The following is a 21,066-nucleotide window of genomic DNA, read 5'->3' on the forward strand; positions in this document are numbered from 1 at the left end:
TTATTTTGCGTGGGGGCCTCGCCCAATGAAACTCTTCGTTGAATATCCCCTTCCTCTGAGTGCGTTACGTACTAAATGAATGACCTCTTATATTCGTTAGAGAATTTTAAGCTGCCATTCAGTGATCCTTAATCGTACTTCATTGCAGCAACTGCGTGAAGTGAACCGTCACAATCGGATTGAAGCAAAATTATTAAGAACTTTTTGTATGGATTTAATGTTAGTTTTAGTATTATTATTATTAAATTTTGCAACAGTTCAGCACTAGTGATCAAAATTCACTAGGATGGTGAATTTTATCGAATATAGTCGGTAGATCTCAAGTTGATCGAATTGCAATTCTTATGAGTTACGATGAAACCGCAAAGTTCTTGGGCGCACTTAAAATTGATTCAAGCTCCGGCAAAAAAATCGCCCAAGAAGTTCATAATACTCTAGTGAATTGGAATGTTTCGGAAAAGTTTCGAAAACTAACCAATAGTTCTTGTTCTCTTCATATTTAGAACTTCTATGCAAAATATAGTATAATCGCTCCATTATTTATCTCAACAGCTAGGTGCACCTATACTCATCTTATTTCTTTCATTTGTCCAATTTACTGTCAAATTTCTGCAAATTTTGAAAGTAAATCTATTTGCTTTTCGATTCTGTCAAGTGGTTGAAAGTTTTACGTTGAAAATATGGTAAAATTTGACGATAAATTGATAGAAAAGGCGTGATGAGATGAATATAGGAGCGATTACCCTATTACAGGGCAAAAACATCGGATAAACACCTTTCTTCAACCGTTTTACAAGAGAACCAAACTGAGTTTCTTATTCCTGCGTTGATCGGCAAAGCGGATGGTTCTTTCTGGAGCAGCAAAAAGCGGGTGGTGACAAATATTGGTCGCTTATAAAAGCGCACGCATTCGTTCGTATGTATAATTTACTATTGTACGTTTGTGGGTAGCTATAGCGGGTGTTTATCGAAGATTTAGTATATTCTCGTTTATTCATCAACATTGATTGAAAATAGTAAAACGCCTGAACGAACACGGTTGTAAATTCGGCTTCACAGCAGCGATTGAAACTTCTTCAGCCAGTTATTCATCGAGGAAAAATTACTGCCGATGAATGATTAACACTTATTCATTAGAAACTTCATTTAGATCAAAACAGGTTCTTTTTAGTATCATAAATTATCGGTAAGATTTTCACAGTAAGCATATATTTAATTTTCGTTTTTGTTTCTCGGTACACGGTTTGGTTTTTGTTTCTCGGTACACGGTTTTGTTTTTGTTTCTCGCACACAGAGAAAAAAAACAAACTAGTTTCTATCGTGAAAAATAACAAAACAATTAGAAATGCTCTAAATCATAATTTGAGAAGTTAATATATTTTCCTGTCACTCACCAACAAAAAACCTTGATAACAACTACGCAAAAAGCGTGAGATTGAGCTCTGGCTTTTTTAGGTTATTGAAATAAACGTAATTTCTTAAAATACGTGAAGTTATATGCGGGGCTGAAGATAAGGTTTTTTTTGAAGTGACAGTCCTAATATAAAAGATCCATTCTTTAACGTCTCCGAATTTAGAAATGCACTGTTAGATAGGCAGTAAATACTTGAGTTACAATTCCGTCTACTATTAGTTTTATATTCCATTATAAAAATACCGTAGTCCAACACCATGCGGTCGTATCTTGCATACCATCCTCTCACTTTTCTAAATATGTTCACTAGCTGGTTTTGAAAGAACTGGCTCGTGGTTAGTATAACCAAATGTGAAGTTATAACCTTCCATCGTATCCTAGAACCCGTTATCTTCGACTGTCGCATCGAAGAGGGTCACTGAAGGGGGTCGATCATGGAAGGGATCTAGATGTTTTTCTTGACACTAAACTTACTTTTCCCCTACATCACGCAACGATGATTTTAAAAGCAGTCGCTTGTGATTTCAATGATCCGCAATGCCTAAAAACGCTTTACTGTTCATTAGTAAGCCCACTGGTCGAGAACTGCAATCTGGTTTGCTTTCCTCACCGGCTAACTTGGAATTTGAGGATTGAACGTATCCAAAAACGATTCGAAAATATCGCACTACGTCAGCTCCCCTGACGTGATCCTGCTAGCTTACCTTCGTATCCAGTTTGCTGCCGTTTGATTCACTTGAGCACCGATGCCAATTGCATGCATGAAACTGTGTTTATAGCCAAATTACTCCTTGGAGAAATCTACTTACCGAAACTTTTCTCTCTCGTGAACTTACTTGCATCATAACGTTGCGTCCTCGCTGGTTTAGCACGAATGAACTACACTGTCTTACTAATGTGGAAACATTGGAAAATATGTCAAACGAAATTATCAGTAAGTTCCGACAAAAATCGTTACAATCCTCAATTACAACGATTAGCTCACTTTATAGTCAGTAAGATAGGTGTAAGATTAGATTAAGGTTTAGTTTAAAATTCTCTTTTGTTTCTTGACAAGTAGGTTTACAATTTTCCTACAATTATATTCACTTAACTGCGGAAGTAGTTACAATCTTTTAATGAAATAAAGCTTAAAATATATGTAATAGTGTTGATATGTCACCGTTTGTGGCAGAACACACAATAAAAATTCTGAATAAATATTAGTAAACTAGCTAACCCGGCAAACTTCGTCTCGCCTATTTTTGTGTTTAATTTAATAATTTTCAACATTCCAAATTCATTGATTTCTTGCGATTTCTGTCTTTAGTACGTCACCTCTATTCCAGAAATACACATATTGGGTGGTATTCAGTTATTTTCGTTGTTTTCCAGAAACTGAAAGTGGTCATTTTCGAATTCAAGATGGTGTCCAGGGTCAATGCTTGGCTTCTATACATTATTTCGATTACGGAAATATTCATATGTAGTAGTATTCGGCTGTTTCCCAAAAGTTGCCATCTTACAAATCAAAATGGTGTCTAAGGTCAATTTTTAGCTCCATGCATCATTCTGGTTAAAGAAACACTCATATTGGGTGGTATTTGGTCATATTTGGCAGTTTTCCTGTCGTCGGAAGTCGTCATTTTACAACTCAAAATGTTGTCGGAGTTCAATTTGTGATTTCAACGCATCATCACGATTTCGGAAATACCCTTATTGGGTGGTATTTGGTCATATCCCGCTGTTTTTCAGAAACCGCTGTTTTTCAGAAGTCGCCATCTTGGATTTTAAAATGATATTTGAAGATATGTTCCGAATAGAAACCGGAAGTTTACATCTTAAAGTTAACAATGGCGTCTGGAGTCGAAAATTTTTCTTGCTCTCAAAAACCTCAACATATCAAATTCGGTTCCATTTGCTTGATTATTTCTCGAGATGTGCAGAAATTTGTGTGAAACCCCTCCTTTCAGTAGAAGGAGGGGTGTCGAAACATTAAAGACATCTTTGTTACCCCTAACAATATTTACCTGCCGAATTTGGTTCCATTTATTTGGTTAGTTCTCGAGATGAATTTTGAAGGAATTCGTGTTTCATTTGCTTGGAACCCCTCCCTAACATAAGAGGGAAGGGTGTCGAACCATTATAGACACATTTGTTACCTCTAGAAACATTTACATGCCAAAATTGATTCTATTTGGTGGATTGGTTCTCGAGCTGTGCGAAATTTGTGTTTTTTTTTTGTATGGGACCCCTCCCTTTTAACTAGAAAGCCTATTTAAAAGAGAGACGCCATGACACTCACTTCCATTAAGCTCACACCAAAACGGCTGGAAGGCCTTTAAAGTTTCGAAAGTTTTGACGCAAAGTATTGCAATCAAGTTGCGATGAAAAAAGGGACTTGCTAGTTTACGGAACAACTTGTATGCAAGTACAATTTAAAAAAAAGAATTGTTAATGTTTTTCGAATCCCAGCACTCGAGGTACGATGCTAGCCTAACAAGTCATTCATCGTAGGTTCGAGTCTTGACTCGGGAGAGACTGTTAGTGTTAGTAAGATCGTAGCGCTAGCCCCGCAATTGTCCTGTACACTTAACGGTTGGCTGCGAAGTCTGTGTATAGTAAACAGAAGGTCAAGTTCCGAATCGGAATGTGACTCTAACACATATCAAATTTAAACATGTTTGATATACGCTTTACTGTCATACGGTTTTATTCCTGTTACGTGAGATGTGTTTGGGTCCCTACACATATAATATTGAAAAAGTCACGCAAAATAACATCGCGAAGCTTATTTTGGCGGGGTAACCCGCCGTTTTGGTGTGACAGTTACCATAACGGTGAGTTCTACGTCTCCTCTCTATCCTACTTTTAACAAAGGGACGGGTGTCAAACTGTTATGGATATATTTGATACCCCTTAAAACATCCACCTGCCAAATTTGGTTCCATTTACTTGGTTAGTTCTTGAGATGTGCAGAAATTTGTGTTTCATTTGTATGGAACCCCTCCCTTCCAGAAGAGGAAAGGGGTCTCGAATTACCTTAGTCACCTTTCTAGGCCCCTATATACAAAATTTCATGCCGATCTGTTCAGTCGTTTCCAAGCCTATATGGATCAGACAGACATACAGACAAAGCTGCTTTAGATAATTAATTCGTCACAAAACATCCCCCCTCTATTAAAAAAAACGTGCTCTGCGTTCAGCTGGATTTCTGTAGAACTCTTATCATCGCGCGTAACGGCTATAACAAGTCCGTAACCGCCTGTATTAGAACTTTTGCTCGAGTTGAACACTTCACCTCAACCTTTGATGAATTTAAATAGAAGCTTAAAAGAATGAACATTTTACGTACTTGACACCCCAATATAGGTAGTTATATTTATTAAGACCTTGGTCAGATAAATTGTAGAAATTATTAAAAAATAACCATAATAAATAATAATAATAACTAGGAGAGATCTGGCACGGTTTTCAGCAGTGACCGAGATTTCATAAGTCCGCCCTAATAAACTGCGTGTTTCGGCGTCATGCCTCAGGCAAGTAAACCAAATTGCTGTTTGTGAGCTCTTGATGCTGGAGTACCTACATTTTGGTTCGCCCAGTGGAGATCGAGGGCGTGGTCACCGACTCGAGTTTAACTGTCGGGGATCTGCTGAAGGCTGAAACCAGCCATTAAGAGTATCCCAGCCTTCAGCCGGTAAAGATACTGGATTGCAAGCAATTGCAATCAGTATCACTCGACAAGAGGGCAAAAATATACACCAAATCAAATCAGACTTTCACAGGGACTACTCGGCCGAGCTATGTGCTCGTGGATAAGATGCATCTACCCGTACGCTTGTTTGTACTGCGGGTAATGTACCGCGGGGTCATACGACCACCCCCTGCGGCAATAAAGCCAATGCGGAAAGTAACATGCGGATGACGGTATAGGTGCTGAATAGTGCCTCTATCGTGGACAAACTCCGCATGACCTGTCCGCGTGCTCCGCGTACAAACAGCGTCAAGGCGAGACCAAGCGGTCTCTTTTTTTACACAACATTTATTTGACACGGCACAATATAAGCGGTCTCTTAAAGAGCGCTCAAACCCAAGTAACAAAATTGGTTTTATCATTGTTTTTAGCCATGTTTTGGCTGTATTAAGCACAATAAAACTTTGATTAATCCAATATTGTTACTAGGGAAACGCACTGTCGAATAAATGCTCAAAGAGGCTGCTACCACTAAATTAGTTACCCCGAACGTTTTCAAGGTTTTGTCGTTCGATGAACCTGACTCTGATGATTCAATTGGAGAACCTTCTTCCGCTGAACCCGGGCAGTCTAGGAAAAGAAAAAACTTCTCTTATACTTAACTCCCTAGAAATGGTCAAAGGAGATCACCACCTGAAATGACGAATATTTCCAAAGAAAATAGTGCTGCTAAAAATCCCAAACAAACGCTTCCGAGATTCCCTAAACTGAATTCCTGCAAGGAGTTTCCAGCACTTTCACAAACATCAAATTGCCCAACTCTTTTTCGTTTCAGCTGTCCAGATTCAGCAAGAATCGTATCTTTCGATGGGTAATTTATCCGCTGAAGTAAATTATTGGATTAATGGGGAACTGGGAAGGTTGTTACGTTCCATTATCCCCGAAGTATTGCCGAAACCGTGGTTTAAGGGATTGGATGCATCTTCTGCATGGATGGCATTGCCATTCCTGAGTGGGTTATCAAGTTCCGGAATTGGCCAAAAATTCATCGAGAAATGGCTATTTTTCGTCCGGAAGTCCCCCTGTATTCAGGAATATGTCTTTTGGGACATTCCTTATGTAAAATACTGGAGGTAAAGATGTTGCACGATATCTTTTGATGCAGAAATGTAAATGTGAAACAGAAATGTAAATGTGGGGTCGTTCCTGGAGTGGCCAATGCAGCCTATATTCAGAAATATGTCTTTTGAAAAATTCCCAATGAAAAATTCTGAAGATAGATGTGTCACACGCTGCATTTTATCAAAGATGACTAGTACAAGATTCGTGACTCTTACAGTATACATCGGACACGTTTGTCGCTGCGCGTGAACATAAGTCGAACTAATTTGTATACTGGTAATTTGAAAATGACGGTAAGGTGGTAAAAGGTGAAACACTTTATTTTCGATATCCTTGTATGGTCCTGCCATCTGATTTTCAAAATCCTTGCACGGTACAGCAATCTAATTTTCAATATCCTCATATGGTGCTGTCATGGGAGCTCCGTAGCCGCAAGGTTACAGAGTCCGCCTTGGTAAGCGGGTGGTCGTGGGCTCGAATCTCGGTAGAATTAGGCCATTTGGTTGCTAAAGGACTTTAGCATGGGTTTATTCTCAGGCTTCCCACCAAGTACATTTCCTTAAATCTGAATTCTACAGTACCTCTGTTGACTCTCCTTTTAACAAAAATAACTCCCTGTTATAATAAAACTTGTGTGAGTAACGTATGAAAGTTCTCTCCAGGGAATTGTAATTAGGCAATATTGTTAGGAGGGACCGAGGCTCGGTATAGTAGAGTAGTAAGCTTGAAACGGAAAGGTAAAACTTACACACAAGCACGGATATGAATGATAAGCGTATCACTTACTTCAATAGTGATACTGCCAATGATATGAAGTGCGGAGTACAGAAAACACCTGAGCAATATCACAATAAAGCTAATCTCTGGTCGCAGTGATGAGTCCACACAGGAAAAAAATGGTGCTTTCATCAAGTTTCGTGTTCATCGGGCGGATTATTCAAATGTATGCCTGAAAGGCACTGGGTACTGAAATACCACTGCGACAGTCTGGCGGATTATGCACGATAATTCGGTTTTGCTAGTAACCATAGTTTTATGCGAATTCAAGTCATCAGATGGCAGCACTAACCGTTGTAAAGGTGTCGTGGGTAAAATGTATGAAAAAACTGGAAGTCAGGAATCTTGTTCAGGTTATCTTTGTTTTTTTGCAAAAATATAAATGTCCCCTACTACAGGTTACCCTGGGGACTTCCGGGCGGAAAATAACCATTTCTATATAAGTTCTCGACCGATTCCTGATTTTTATGAACCATGCGCTTCAGAAATGGCTCTGCCATCTATGCCCATGATGCAAATAAGCAATTTTATCAGGCAACCCAATACTAAAACCATCCAAAAATTAGCAAGTTCGACGGGCCCACCGGAACTCATGAAAATTTCCTACATCCAGTGGCCTAACAACATGTGTGATTCGAATTATTGAAATCGAATAATATTTGACGACGTTGCAGCATTTCAAAATTGATCAAACTGATAGTTACTGTGTCGATATTCCATTTTCGTGGCTTATGTCCAATCACTATAGATTTGACGCGCATTGGGCTCGGCGAAAGCGGTATCTGTGCCTGTGGTAAATGGTACTGGTGTAAAATGGCGTGGATTGGCGTGGTACCGTAAAGCCAAGTCTAAATTAATAGCTTCCCTTCAGGCTAGAGGTAGATAGCCAGCTGTTCCTGTTCGTGATGTCTTAATGAGCCTTGACCTTCCCTACGTGCCCCTTATATGTATACAATTTCCTGAAATCCATCCATGCCCCAGTCTAGTCCCATTCCCTTCCGTCTACATTCAACTTAACGGCAAAAACACATTCGGATCCCGGATTAGGAACCAGCAACCAAACCCTGCACGATTCGTTCAGCGTCCGAAAAATATAAGCCTTCCTTTGATATCCTGACTCAGCTGAACATACCACATATGCTGCTTAATTATGGTTATTTGAAGAATATCACGGTGCCCATCCAACAGCAAACCACTGAATAAAAAAACATGCTAGTTTGAAATTAGATTTAATTTTGCTCTTAGTTTATAAAATACAAAATAAGAAACTAGATATAATTGACTCCGTAAAACATTACTTTTTATTGTGCCGGGTCAAACAAACGTTGTTCGAACAAAAAAAAATGTCATCAACACAGTTCTAATTTCACCATTAAAATGAAAGGCCAATTAGTGAAGATAATAAATAATTTTGTTCAGCATCGCGATCACACTCTGAGAAACCCATCCGAATAGTTTGACGATATCTAATAAAATATTTGCCGTTCGAAGTGCTTTAGCATTTCATTGTCGAACTGTGAAACACGGCTCTTACATTAAGTCTCATTATATGGCCTCTATGATGTCAGCACCGGGGCGAATAATGAAGAAAGAGCATACAGCAAAACGGAGCAATTAGGAATCAAATCGATGTCATCACCATCCAGTGCAACGGTGTAAGGTCTGTGTTCACGGAACGATGTGCTCTGTGCCGGTCGCGACCTGCTCATTATTTTTATTCAAATGAGATTAAAACCCGGGCATAATCTCGGCTCGTCTAGGCGAGGCTGGAGCACATGCATAAAATCGGGAAATATGCAGAATGACCTTCACCCAGGTGATTCCCTGTTGCAGTCTCGCGGCAACAGCTTGGCAACCTACGACGAGTCCCTTCCGGTTCGGCAACGATTGCCATCTTCCGAACGAAAAGTAGGTGTGAACGTGATTATGACGTTGGTTGAGAATATTTGAAGCAATCTAATCAGTAGAACACGGTAGTTCTTGGTTAGTTAGTGTTTATGTTCTAAATCAAATGAATAGATAGACATTTACTGCGAAGCAGTTTTATTTCACTTTCTGGCAAACTTTGCCACTCTATAAGCATGATAGAAACTTCTGTGCGATTTTGGATAAGCCAGAGTCACTGTCGACAGTCATACCCTTACAAGCGAACATAATATGAGGGGCGACAGTCACAATACTATTGTACTCCCGCGCGACAGCATAGAATGTTCCTTTGAATCCGAGAATTATTCATTCATTATTCGGTTCATTCTCCCACTAGTGACAACGGCAGCAACGGCAGCACTACGATGTGACGCCGTAACGTTAGCTCGGGTCATTAAAATTGTAGATCGTACCGCAACCGTAGTGGGGCTCTATATAGTTGGGAGGTTAGGGGGTGGCCTTCGCAGGGCGTTCGTCCGAGAAAGAAAGGTTCCTCCTGCTGCTAAGACGAAACGAAAGCCGGGAACGTTGTATGAAGTGCAGGTTTTTGCTCTGCTCCGATGCCGTTGCATTGTGCTGGAACGGAGGAGACGATCGCTCGGTGTGGTAGGGTGTGAAGGCAATCACACTACAATGCTCCTCAAGTGGAGTTTGAATAGAAATTGTATCCATTCAGGGGTTTTGTTCGTCACGAGAGAAAGCAGGGAAACCACAGGAGTTCCTCTGGCATGAGGGTGACTCCAGTAGCGGCGAATAACCATAGCGTAATAAATGACCAACTCGGGCCAGCCGGGGGACGACACCGGCAAAAGGGCGGAATAAAAGACAAGTTCTTTCTGCCAACCAGGCGAAATGCATGAGCTTTATTCGCTCTCTCATTTGCATTTTAATTGGCTAAGAACTGGTCATTCCGGACTGCCATTGCACATTCTATAGACCGCAACAACGGTAGTGATGGCAAAACCGATCTCGAGAAGTCGAGAACTGTGGCTCCGCTTTTCGGCGCTCCCGCTCTGCCGGCGTTTATTGTGGTGAACCTTACAGGGGAGGGTTATTTGCATGCTTGCTTGTTTGTTTGCTGCCAGTGTTATTTACAACCTGGACGTAAACGCTGCTGGAACACACAGGTTTTATTGTTTACTTTTGTGTTCGGGTGCAGTGAGTAGCTATAAAGTTATTTTTTGTTTAGATCAAGATTTATTACTTTCTGAATGTTAAATTGAATAGGTACATAATAAAATTATACAGATATAAAAACAGGGCTTAAATTACAGGGATAAACAGTCATTTTGGTGAAAAACTCAGACTACTAATTCTGAGTATTTTCGGTTCGGTAATTCCGAAAATGGCCATAATTTCCCCTAAACCTTGATATTAGGATATTGTAAAATAATAATTCTGCAAATAAACAAACATGAAAAATCAACAAATTTTACAAAGATGCTTAATGAAATATCGTTTAGCATTTCAACGACACTAATACTTTATTTCTGTACCTTGATAAATTTCGTAGCAGAAACGAAAGTGTAAAATTTGCAAAACAACAAAAATTGAGATAATAACCTCATGTTTTCAATATTCAAGAATGGTTCTGCCATTTATAATTAAAAACTTACTAAAAACCATTTTTGCTTGGTTGTTGGAAATAAATGGTAAATATAAGAAACGTTGCTGATTCAATGCTTAAGTTATGGAACGACACTGCTGATCGGTTGCAAAGAAAAAAATCTAGAGCCAGTTTGATATCAAGCGAACGACATTCTAAATTAAGCTCATAATCGCTGAAAACCCCTACTGAAGGCCAGAAAAGGCGAAAATAGAAAATGATCCCAATTTAAGCTAAAAATTCTGAGCTTCCCTAGAAAACCCGTCCAAAGACCAGAGAAAATCACAAGAGAAAATAATCCGAAATTAAGATTAGAATCGCTGAAAACCACTTCAAAAGGCCAGAAAAGACCAAAATAGAAAATGATCCCAAATTAAGCTCAAATTAAGCTCAGAATCGCTGAAAACCCCTTCCAAAGGCCAAAAAAGCCAAAGTAGAAAAAAACCCAAATTAAGCACAAAATCGCTGAAAAACCTCTTCCAAAGGCCAGAAAAAGCCAAAATAAAATATTATTCTATATTAAGCTTATAATCGCTGATAAGCCCCACTAATAACCAGAAAAGACCAATAAAGAAAATGATCTCAAATTCAGCTCAAAATCTTTGAAAACCCCTTCCAAAGGCCAAAAAAAGCCAAAAGAGAAAATAATCCCAAATTAAGCTCAGAATCTCTGAAAAGCCCTTCTAAAGACCAGAAAAGGCCAAAATAGAAAATGATCCCAAATAAGGCTCAGAATCGCTGAAAAGCTCTTCTAAAGGCCAGAAAAAGCCACAATAGAAAATGATCCCAAATTAAGCTCAGAATCGCTGAAAACCCCTGCCAAAAGCCAGAAAAGTCCAAAATATAAAATGATTCCGAATTAAGCTCAGAATCGCTGAAAAGCCCATTTAAAGGCCAGAAAAGGCCAAAATAGAAAATGATCCCATATTAAGCTCAGAATCGCTGAAAACCCCTTCTAAAGGCCAGAAAAGGCCAAAATTGGAAATGATCCCGAATTAAACTCAGAATCATTGACAGTCTCTTCCAAAGGCCAAAATAGGAAATGATCCCAAATTAAGCTCAGAATCGCTGAAAAGCCCTTCTAAAGGCCAGAAAAGGCCAGAATATTAAATGATTCCAAATTAAGCTCAGAATCGCTGAAAAGCCCTTCTAAAGGCCAGAAAAGGCCATAATAGAAAATGATCCCGAATTAAGCTCAGAATCGCTGAAAACCCCTGCCAAAAGCCAGAAAAGTCCAAAATATAAAATGATTCCAAATTAAGCACATGATCGCTGAAAAGCCCATTTAAAGGCCAGAAAAGGCCAAAATAGAAAATGATCCGAAATTAAGCTCAGAATCGCTGAAAACCCCTGCCAAAAGCCAGAAAAGTCCAAAAAATAAAATGATTCCAAATTAAGCTCATCATCGCTGAAAAGCCCATTTAAAGGCCAGAAAAGGCCAGAATATTAAATGATTCCAAATTAAGCTCAGAATCGCTGAAAACCCCTTCTAAAGGCCAGAAATGGCCAAAATTGAAACTGATCCCAAATTAAGCTCAGAACCGCTGAAAACCCCTTCCAAAAGCCAGAAAAGGCAACATATAAAATGATTCCAAATTAAGCTCAGAATCGCTGAAAACCCCTTCCAAAAGCCAGAAAAGGCCAATATATAAAATGATTCCAAATTAAGCTCATAATCGCTGAAAAGCCCTTCTAAAGGCCAGAAAAGGCCAAAATAGAAAATGATCCCAAATTAAGCTCAGAATCGCTGAAAACCCCTGCCAAAAGCCAGAAAAGTCCAAAATATAATATGATTCCGAATTAAGCTCATAATCGCTTAGAAGCCCATTTAAAGGCCAGAAAAGGCCACAATAGAAAGTGATCCCAAATTAAGCTCAGAATCGCTGAAAACCCCTGCCAAAAGCCAGAAAAGGCCAAAATTGAAAATGATCCCGAATTAAACTCAGAATCATTGACAGTCTCTTCCAAAGGCCAAAATAGGAAATGATCCCAAATTAAGCTGAGAATCGCTGAAAAGCCCTTCTAAAGGCCAGAAAAGGCCAGAATATTAAATGATTCCAAATTAAGCTCAGAATCGCTGAAAAGCCCCTCTAAAGGCCAGAAAAGTCCAAAACAGAAAATGATCCCAAATTAAGCTCAAAATCGCTGAAAAGCCCTTCTAAAGGCCAAAATAGAAAATGATCCCAAATTACGCGCAGAATCGCTGAAAACCCCTTCTAAAGACCAGAAAAGGCCAAAATAAATAATGATTCCAAATGAAGCTCAGAAAAAGGGCCAGAAAAAGCTAAAATAGAAAATGATCCCAAATTAAGCTCAGAATCGCTGAAAACCCCTTCTAAAGGCCAGAAAAGGCCAAAATAGAAACTGATCCCAAATTAAGCTCAGAATCTCTGAAAAGCCCTTCTAAAGGCCAGAAAACGCCTAAATAGGAACTGATCCCAAATTAATCTCAGAATTGCTGATAAGCCCTTCTAAAGGCCAGAAACGGCCAGAATAGAAAATCATCCCAAATTAAGCTCAGAATCGCTGAAAAGCCCTTCTAGAGGCCAAAATAGAAACTGATCCCAAATTACGCGCAGAATCGCTGAAAACCCCTTCTAAAGGCCAGAAAAGGCCAAAATAGAAAATGATCCCAAATTAAGCTCAGCATCGCTGAAAACCCCTTCTAAAGGCCAGAAAAGGCCAAAATAGAAAATGATTCCAAAGTAAGCTCAGAATCGCTGAAAAGCCCTTCTAAAGGCCAGAAAAGGCCAAAATAGAAACTGATCCCAAATTAAGCTCAGAATCGCTGAAAAGCCCTTCTAAAGGCCAGAAAAGGCCTAAAAAGGAACTGATCCCAAATTTATCTCAGAATTGCTGAAAAGCCCTCCAAAAGGCCAGAAACGGCCAGAATAGAAAATGATCCCAAATTAAGCTCAGAATCGCTGAAAACCCCTTCCAAAAGCCAGAAAAGGCCAATATATAAAATGATTCCAAATCAAGCTCAGAATCGCTTAAAAGCCCTTCTAAAGGCCAGAAAAGGCCAAAATAGAAAATGATCCCAAATTAAGCTCAGCATCGCTGAAAAGCCCTTCTAAAGGCCAGAAAAGGCCAAAATAGGAAATGATCCAAATTAAGCTCGGAATCGCTGAAAAGCCCTTCTAAAAGCCAGAAAACGCCAAAATAGGAACAGATCCCAAATTAATCTCAGAATCGCTGAAAAGCCCTTCTAAAGGCCAGAATAGAAATTGATCCCAAATTAAGCTCAGAATCGCTGAAAAGCCCTTCTAGAGGCCAAAATAGAAACTGATCCCAAATTACGCGCAGAATCGCTGAAAACCCCTTCTAAAGGCCAGAATAGAAAATAATCCAAAATTAAGCTCAGAATCGCTGAAAACCCCTTCTAAAGGCCAAAGTAGAAACTGATCCCATATTACGCGCAGAATCGCTGAAAACCCTACTTAAGGCCAAAAAAGGACAAAATAGTAAATAATCCCAAATTAAGCTCAGAATCGCTGAAAAGCCCTTTTAAAGGCCAGAAAAGGCCAGAAAAGAAAATTATCCCAAATTAAGCTCAGAATCGCTGAAAACCGATTCTAAAGGCCAGAAAAGGCCAAAATAGAAACTGATCCCAAATTAAGCTCAGAATCGCTGATAACCCCTTCCAAAAGCCTGAAAAGGCCAACATATAAAATGATTTCAAATCAAGCTCAGAATCGCTGAAAAGCCCTTTTAAAGGCCAGAAAAGGCCAAAATAGAAAATGATCCCAAATTAAGCTCAGAATCGCTGAAAACCCCTTCTAAAGGCCAGAAACGGCCAGAATAGAAAATCATCTCAAATTAAGCTCAGAATCGCTGAAAACCCCTTCTAAAGGCCAGAAAAGGCCAAAATAGAAACTGATCCCAAATTAAGCTCAGAATCGCTGAAGAGCCCTTCTAAAGGCCAGAAAAGGAAATAATAGGAACTGATCCCAAATTAATCTCAGAATCGCTGAAAAGCCCTTCTAAAGGCCAGAAACGGCCAGAATAGAAAATGATCCTAAATTAAGCTCAGAATCACTGAAAAGCCCTTCTAAAGGCCAAAATAGAAACTGATCCCAAATTACGCGCAGAATCGCTGAAAACTCCTTCCAAAGGCCAGAAAAGGCCAGGAAAGGCCAAAATAGAAAATGATTCCAAATTAAGCTCATCATCGCTGAAAAGCCCATTTAAAGGCCAGAAAAGGCCAGAATATTTAATGATTCCAAATTAAGCTCAGAACCGCTGAAAACCCCTTCCAAAAGCCAGAAAAGGCAACATATAAAATGATTCAAAATTAAGCTCAGAATCGCTGAAAACCCCTTTTAAAGGCCAGAAAAGGCCAAAATAGGAAATGATCCCAAATTAAGCTCAGAATCGCTGAAAACCCCTTCTAAAGGCCAGAAAAGGCCAAAATATAAAATGATCCCAAATTAAGCTCAGAATCGCTGAAAAGCCCTTCTAAAGGCCAAAAAAGGCCGAAAGAGGAAATGATCCCAAATTAAGCTCAGAATCGGTGAAAAGCCCTTCTAAAGGCCAGAAAAGGCCAAAATAGAAAATGGTCCCAAATTAAGCTCAGAATCGCTGAAAACCCCTTCTAGAGGCCAAAGTAGAAACTGATCCCATATTACGCGCAGAATCGCTGAAAACCCTTCTTAAGGCCAAAAAAAAGACAAAATAGTAAATAATCCCAAATTAGGCTCAGAATCGCTGAAAAGCCCTTCTAAAGGCCAGAAACGGCCTGAATAGAAACTGATTCCAAATTAAGCTCGGAATCGCTGAAAAGCCCTTCTAAAGGCCAGAAAAGGCCAAATAGAAACTGATCCCAAATTAAGCTCAGAATCGCTGAAAACCCCTTCCAAAAGCCAGAAAAGGCCAAAATATATAATGATTCCAAATTAAGCTCAGAATCGCTGAAAACCCCTTCCAAAAGCCAGAAAAGGCCATAATATAAAATGATTCCAAATTAAGCTCAAAATCGCTGAAAAGCCCTTCTAAAGGCCAGAAAAGGCTAGTATAGAAAATGATTCCAAATTAAGCTCAGAATCGCTGAAAAGCCCTTCTAAAGGCCAGAAAACTCCAAAACAGAAAATGATCTAAATTATGCTCAGAATCGCTGAAAAGCCCTTCTGAAGGCCAAAAAAGGCCAAAATAGAAAATAATCCCAAATTAAGCTCAGAATCGCTGATAAGCCCTTCTAAAGGCCCGAAAAAGCCATAATAGAAACTGATCCCAAATTAAGCTCAGAATCGGTGAAAAGCCCTTCTAAAGGCCAGAAAAGGCCAAAATAGAAAATGGTCCCAAATTAAGCTCAGAATCGCTGAAAACCCCTTCTAGAGGCCAAAGTAGAAACTGATCCCATATTACGCGCAGAATCGCTGAAAACCCTTCTTAAGGCCAAAAAAGGACAAAATAGTAAATAATCCCAAATTAGGCTCAGAATCGCTGAAAAGCCCTTCTAAAGGCCAGAAACGGCCTGAATAGAAACTGATTCCAAATTAAGCTCGGAATCGCTGAAAAGCCCTTCTAAAGGCCAGAAAAGGCCAAATAGAAACTGATCCCAAATTAAGCTCAGAATCGCTGAAAACCCCTTCCAAAAGCCAGAAAAGGCCAAAATATATAATGATTCCAAATTAAGCTCAGAATCGCTGAAAACCCCTTCCAAAAGCCAGAAAAGGCCATAATATAAAATGATTCCAAATTAAGCTCAAAATCGCTGAAAAGCCCTTCTAAAGGCCAGAAAAGGCTAGAATAGAAAATGATTCCAAATTAAGCTCAGAATCGCTGAAAAGCCCTTCTAAAGGCCAGAAAACTCCAAAACAGAAAATGATCTAAATTATGCTCAGAATCGCTGAAAAGCCCTTCTGAAGGCCAAAAAAGGCCAAAATAGAAAATAATCCCAAATTAAGCTCAGAATCGCTGATAAGCCCTTCTAAAGGCCCGAAAAAGCCATAATAGAAACTGATCCCAAATTAAGCTCAGAATCGCTGAAAACCCCTTCTAAAGGCCAGAAAAGGCCAAAATTGAAATGATCCCGAATTAAACTCAGAATCATTGAAAATCTCTTCTGAAGGCCAAAATAGGAAATGATCCCAAATTAAGCTCAGAATCGCTGAAAAGCCCTTCTAAAGGCCAGAAAAGGCCAAAATAGGAAATGATCCCAAATTAAGCTCAGAATCGCTGAAAAGCCCTTCTAAAGGCCAGAAAAGGCCAGAATAGAAAATAATCCAAAATTAAGCTCAGAATCGCTGTAAACCCCTTCTAAAGGCCAAAATAGAAAATGAAAATGATCCCAAATTAAGCTCAGAATCGCTGAAAACCCCTTCTAAAGGCCAGAAAAGGCCAAAATAGAAAATGGTCCCAAATTATGCTCAGAATCGCTGAAAACCCCTTCTAGAGGCCAAAGTAGAAACTGATCCCAAATTACGCGCAGAATCGCTGAAAACCCCTTCTAAAGACCAGAAAAGGCCAAAATAAAACATGATTCCAAATAAAGCTCAGAATCGCTTAAAACCCCAAAACAGGAAATGATCCCAAATTAAGCTCAGAATGCTGAACACCCCTTCCAAAAGCCAGAAAAGGCCAAAATAGAAAATGATTCCAAATTAAGCTCAGAATCGCTGAACAGCCCTTCTAAAGGCCAGAAAAGGCCAAAATATAAACTGATCCCAAATTAAGCTTAGAATCGCTGAAAAGCCCTTCTAAAGGCCAGAAAAGGCTAGAATAGAAAATGATTCCAGATTAAGCTCAGAATCGCTGAAAAGCCCTTCTAAAGGCCAGAAAAGTCCAAAACAGAAAATGATCCCAAATTAAGCTCAGAGTCGTTGAAAAGCCCTTTTAAAGTCCAGAAAAGGCCAAAATAGAAAATTGATCCCAAATTAAGCTCGGAATCGCTGAAAACCCCTTCTAAAGGCCAGAGAAGGCCAAAATAGAAAATGATCCCAAATTAAGCTCAGAGTCGCTGAAAAGCCCATTTAAAGGCCAGAAAAGGCCAAAATAGAAAATGATCCCAAATTAAGCTCAGAATCGCTGAAAAGCCCTTCTAAAGGCCAGAAAAGGCCAAAATATAAACTGATCCCAAATTAAGCTTAGAATCGCTGAAAAGCCCTTCTAAATGCCAGAAAAGGCTAGAATAGAAAATGATTCCAAATTAAGCTCAGAATCGCTGAAAAGCCCTTCTAAAGGCCAGAAAAGTCCAAAACAGAAAATGATCCCAAATTAAGCTCAGAGTCGTTGAAAAGCCCTTTTAAAGTCCAGAAAAGGCCAAAATAGAAAATTGATCCCAAATTAAGCTCAGAATCGCTGAAAACCCCTTCTAAAGGCCAGAACAGGCCAAAATTGAAAATGTTCTCGAAATAAACTCAGAATCATTGAAAATCTCTTTTGACGGCCAAGATAGGAAATGATCCCAAATTAAGCTCAGAATCGCTGAAAAGCCCTTCTAAAGGCCAGAAAAAGCCAAAATAGAAACTGATCCCAAATTAAGCTCAGAATCGCTGAAAAGCCCTTCTAAAGGCCAAAAAAGGCTAGAATAGAAAATGATTCCAAATTAAGCTCAGAATCGCTGAAAAGCCCTTCCAAAGGCCAGAAAAGTCCAAAACAGAAAATGATCCCAAATTAAGCTCAGAATCGCTGAAAAGCTCTTCTGAAGGCCAAAATAGAAAAAAATCCCAAATTAAGCTCAGAATCGCTGAAAAGCCCTTCTAAAGGCCCGAAAAGGCCACAATAGAAACTGATCCCAAATTAAGCTCAGAAGCGCTGAAAACCCCTTCTAAAGGCCAGAAAAGGCCAAGATTGAAAATGTTCCCGAATTAAACTCAGAATCATTGAAAATCTCTTCTGAAGGCCAAAATAGGATATGATCCCAAATTTAGCTCAGAATCGCTGAAAAGCCCTTCTAAAGGCCAGAAAAGGCCAAAATAGAAAATGATCCCAAATTAAGCTCAGAATCGCTGAAAACCCCTTCTAAAGGCCAGAAAAGGCCAAAATAAAAAATGATCCCAAATTAAGCTCAAAATCGCTGAAAAGCCCTTCTAAAGGCCAAAATAGAAAATGATCCCAAATTAAGCTCAGAATCGCTGAAAAGCCCTTATAAAGGCCAGAAAAGGCCAAAATAGAAAATGGTCCCAAATTAAGCTCAGAATCGCTGAAAACCCCTTCTAGAGGCCAAAGTAGAAACTGATCCCAAATTACGCGCAGAATCGCTGAAAACCCCTTCTAAAGACCAGAAAAGGCCAAAATAGAAAATGATTCCAAATAAAGCTCAGAATCGCTTAAAACCCCAAAACACGAAATGATCCCAAATTAAGCTCAGAATCGCTGAAAAGCCCTTCTAAAGGCCAAAAAAGGCCAAAATAGAAACTGATCCCAAATTAAGCTCAGAATCGCTGAAAAGCCCTTCTGAAGGCCAAAAAAGGACAAAATATTAAATAATCCCAAATTAAGCTCAGAATCGCTGAAAAGCCCTTCTAAAGGCCAGAAACGGCCAGAATAGAAACTGATCCCAAATTAAGCTCATAATCGCTGAAAACCCCTTCTTAAGGCCAGAAAAGGCCAAAATAGAAACTGATCCCAAATTAAGCTCAGAATCGCTGAAAACCCCTGCCAAAAGCCAGAAAAGGCCAAAATATAAAATGATTCCAAATTAAGCTCAGAATCGTTGAAAAGCCCTTCTACAGGCCAGAAAAGGCTAGAATAGAAAATGATTCCAAATTAAGCTCAGAATCGCTGAAAAGCCCTTCTAAAGGCCAGAAAACTGCAAAACAGAAAATGATCTAAATTAAGCTCAGAATCGCTGAAAAGCCATTCTGAAGGCCAAAAAAGGCCAAAATAGAAAATGATCCCAAATTAAGCTCAGAATCGCTGAAAACCCCTTCTAAAGGCCAGAAAAGGCCAAAATAGGAAATGATCCCAAATTTAGCTCGAAATCGCTGAAAAGCCCTTCTAAAGGCCAGAAAAGGCCAGAATTGAAAATAATCCCAAATTACGCTCAGAATCGCTGAAAAGCCCTTCTAAAGGCCAGGAAAGGCCAAAATAGAATATGCTCCCAAATTGAGCTCAGAATCGCTGAAAACCCTTTCTAAAGGCCAGAAAAGACCAAACTAGAAAATGATCCCATATTAAGCTTAGATATGCTGAAAACTTCTTCCAAAGGCCAGAAAACCCAAAATAGAAAATGATCCCAAATTAAGCTCAGAATCGCTGAAAAGCCCTTCTAGAGGCCAGAAATAGCTAATATAGAAAATTATCCAAAACAAACTCAGAACTCTTTGTAACATTGCAAAATTGAAAATCAATTATTAATTTATTTGCTTTTCCAAGAATTACAAAACAATTGTTCAGTTTATTCATCCTAATCAGATTGAGTACATCATTTTTTGACGTTAACTAACGTCTATATCGAAGTTGGGCCCCTGAATTTGAAAATCTAGTAATTCAACCAGAGAAAAGAGGTCAGGTTTTTAGCGCTTATTTTGCAGTCATCTATAATCAGGTTTTCGAGGTTTTGGCATCAATCGATCAGAAATTCTTTTACGGTTAAATTTATGTAACAAAAACATACTATTGTTTGAGATACACTATTGAAAAATTGGTAATTAATATCGATTGTCTAAATCATACCGCGCAGCCAATCACTACCTCTCTTCCCAAGCACAGACGACACTAACGGATACAATCGATCTGACTTTGTTGTTATTGTTGTTGTCACTTTCTGTTTCCGATGTTAATGCTGCTGCTAGCGGAAAAAATCTTGCAAATATGCATCTTTTTGTTGGTGTTAATTTAACGACAGCGGCCGGCGCCCCATCATTCTGATTCCAAAACCGCACCAGTGACATGCGGACGCTAGGTGATAGCAGCTGAAAGGAGGAAATACAAAATAGTACCGGTCATCTCGTGCCGGTTTCACCCGTAATGCTGGTGGCTTTAGTAGTAAATGGCTACTGCAAAACACTTAAATGGCTGGAATTCTGGACGGACTAACCATGAAACTATAATCGGCAACTGGCACCTTTTGGTGCCTCGAAATTTTGGTACAGAAGCGGCTAATTGAATTTTCTGTTTTACCAAATGCTGCTCCTAGCGGAAAAAAACTTGCAAAAATGCATGTTTGTGTTGGTGTTAATATTACGACAGCGGCCGGCGCAGCTTTCAAGAAACATTTGTCTCTACCATTCCATCATCTATGTAGCCCCTCCCTCTTTCTAATTATCTGACGAAGCCTTGGTATTAAACGTATCGTTCGAACATTTCACCCCATCAGTTTCATTATTAAACCGTACCGGATACATACGGACGCTCGGTGTTAGCAGCTAAAAGGAGGAAAAACAAAATAGTACCGGTCATCTCGTGCCGGTTTGACCCGTGATGCTGGTGGCTACTGCAAAATACTAAAATGGCTGGAATTCTGGACGGACTAACCAGTAAACGAGATAATCGGCAACTGGTACCTTTTGGTGCCTCGAAATTTTGTTACAGAAGTTTTGTAAAAGAAGCGTTGCAATTCCCTCTACTATTTGCTTCAATGGAATATTTTTTTTTTTATAA

The sequence above is a fragment of the Wyeomyia smithii genome, chromosome 3 (genome assembly GCF_029784165.1).
Source record: "Wyeomyia smithii strain HCP4-BCI-WySm-NY-G18 chromosome 3, ASM2978416v1, whole genome shotgun sequence".
Classification (NCBI taxonomy): domain Eukaryota; kingdom Metazoa; phylum Arthropoda; class Insecta; order Diptera; family Culicidae; genus Wyeomyia; species Wyeomyia smithii.